Source organism: Tupaia chinensis, unplaced genomic scaffold, assembly GCF_000334495.1.
Source record: "Tupaia chinensis unplaced genomic scaffold, TupChi_1.0 Scaffold000101_1, whole genome shotgun sequence".
Taxonomy (NCBI): domain Eukaryota; kingdom Metazoa; phylum Chordata; class Mammalia; order Scandentia; family Tupaiidae; genus Tupaia; species Tupaia belangeri.
Genome location: NW_006159565.1, coordinates 3,740,397 through 3,743,264, shown reverse-complemented (window position 1 = coordinate 3,743,264; position 2,868 = coordinate 3,740,397). Strand labels below are relative to the sequence as shown.

General features: G+C 37.9%; 1 pseudogene; it reads left to right on the top strand.

Moving 5' to 3' along the window:
- Positions 1-229: 229 nt before the first annotated feature.
- LOC102496482 (transcription initiation factor IIA subunit 2 pseudogene) lies at positions 230-956 on the top strand (annotated as a pseudogene).
- The last annotated feature ends 1,912 nt before the right edge of the window (positions 957-2,868 follow it).

Genomic DNA, 2,868 nt, shown 5'->3' with positions numbered 1-2,868 from the left:
AAATACATACTAGTTTAGGGATAAAGAAGCACAATGTCTAACCTACTTTCAATGGTTCAGGAAATAAGTAATATGGAGCTATCTAACATATACATATAAAAATAAAACATAGGGAGCCAAGTGGAGGCACAGCAGTAGTGTAACTGAACCCACATGGAAGACATCCTGGTTCAAGCCCCAGGACCTTTCTGAGCATGCCAGGTGCACTCAGGAGCCCATGATCCGGGTAGGAGGTGCCTCCTACCCCGCTCCTGGTCGCGCCGCTGGTGTCCGCTCACGGCGGGAAGCGCCTATGCCAGAGAGAGTGGGACATCAATGCAGGCCTGAGTAAGAAAAACAGTATCTTCTTCCTAAGCCATGGCATATCAGTTATACAGAAATACCACCTTGGGGAACAGTCTTCAGGAGAGCCTAGATGAGCTCATACAGTCTCAACAGATTACCCCCCAACTTGCCCTTCAAGTTCTACTTCAGTTTGATAAGGCTATATATTCAGCATTGGCTCAGAGGGTCAGGAACAGAGTCACTTTCAGGGGCTCTCTAAATATGAACAGATTCTGCGATAACGTGTGGACTTTCGTATTGAAGGATGTTGAATTCAGAGAGGGGACAGAACTGATTAAAGTGGGCAAAGTGAAAATTGTAGCCTCTGACGGTAAAAACACGGGCTCCAATACTACAGAATGAATAGGGAAAATATGGATTTTTTTATGCCATCTTCTGTTATTATTCATCACTTTTTGAAGAGAAGCGCATAGAAGAGACTTTTTAAATTTATTCTAGCATTGCAAAAATGACAACACTGTGCTGTACTATCAGAGAATTCCAGTAGAAAGAAGCTTAAAACTGTAGCCTCTTACCTTTATTGTACAGCGTGAGGAAGCATAACTTTTTTTTAATGATAAATCAAAAGTTGTTGCCTACTTAAGAACATTCTGTAATAAACTCATTGTAAAACAAAACAAAACAAAAAAAGAGCCCATGATCCAGGCCAGCTGAGACTGGGGATGGATTGTGGTATGAAGATCTGAGTAGAGGGGCCCTCTCACGTGTGTAATTTGTCTCTCATGGAAAAAAAGTAAACTTAAAAAAATTTTAAATAAAAAATTTAAAAATAAACACGTAAGATAATACAGGGAGCAAAATGTAAATAAATGGGTGGATTTGAGTAAAGGATATAGAGGAGTTCTCTGTACTCTTCCCGCAACTTTTCTGTAAGTTTGAAAGCATAACAAAAGAAAAATTTAGACCCCCAAGTCCCAAACATTTATGGAGAAATTATGCTGAGAACAGATGTTTCTTAATGACAAAAGAAAATGTAAACATTTTCTTTCAATTCACCAGATGGTTTTATGGTCTCAGCTCCAGGATTTTGTTGATAACTGTGGTAGGAGTTTAACACCAACCAGAAGGTCATTAATGATAGTAGGGATTTTGAGACATATCTGGGCTTGCTTTCCCTGCTCACGTGACTATGGGGCACAGCCTTGAAATGTCATTGAATCATTGTCACATCCACTAATCATCACCTGGTTACGGCTATAACCACACCTCAGAGATACAGATGAGTCATTGTTCTAGCAGACGCCATCTTTGGGGCTGAGTTTAGAGAAGTATCTTTCACAGTTGTAATCTCTGTGGACATAAATCTAGCAATGGTATTCATATCTCTGCCCTTTATTTCTCTCTAAGATGTCATTAAATGGGACTGGCAGGTGGCGTGTTGGTTAAGGTGTTGGACTCCCACATGGCTAACCAAGGTTTGAGTCCTGGATCTGGTGGCTTAATTTTTCTCTTTCTCTCTCTCTCATCAAATATTAAAAAAAATGAAAATATTAAATGAAATAATTATTTTTCTTTTTTCTTACTTATTTACATTTAATCATGTCTTTACAGTGTACATTTCTTTTTCCAGTACAAATGCATGTCAGTTAAGACAAAAATATTACTATATACATTATCATCAGTAAATAGCTTCTCATTTTTTGTCAATTAAGTAGACTTTCACTTGTTTTTTCTTTCGCCTTTCCCTCCCTTCCATTTCCCACATTTTATCAATTCACAAGAGATTTTAAGCTAAAACTATGGACAAAGCCAGAATCTAGTGACAAGTACACTAATTTTCTATTGAAACATTTTTTTCTTCCTCAATGTCCCCTTTTACTAAAGAAATGTATAAACTAATTTATTTGCAAAAAATTACATTAATCTTAATTTGGTCTGTTATTTGCAGAAAGTCCCATAAGAATTAAACTTCAGATGCAAGACAACAGAGATTATTTATATTATTGAACTTATGCAAATAACCATTCTGTGACGAAATAAGAATGCTCACAAATATTTTCCAATTGCAAAGGGGTCAGGAAGGGAGAAAAGTTCTTTAATTAAAAAATTTGGGGGGATTAGCAGATGGTGTAATGACTACATCGCTGGACTCTCATGTAGTTGATCACTGTTCCATGCCCGGACCCGGTGGTTTAAACTCACACCGGACGCATGTGCATGCATGCCCAAGATCCTGAGAGGAGAAGAGCTTGTTGGCATGGCCATCCCCCCCAGGGGATGATTTCTCGCTTTTTGTCTTTCTGTCTCTCTCTGTCTTCTACATCAGAGATTTGATCTCCTGTATGATCTAATTCGCTTTTATTACTTTCAAGGAAAGTTTTTTTTCCCTGTATTACAGTCTCTATCTCTAAGAGTTCCGTTCAATTCTTTTTTATGGTGTTTATTTCCTCTTTAAGATCATCGTACAAGAACTTTCTCACCTTCTAGAACTCACTGTCACTTTTCTCCTTTATCTTCTGGAGGTCATTGTCTCTCTTCTCTTACATCTCAGTTTGCTTTGTTACTATGAGTATTCTTTGTTTT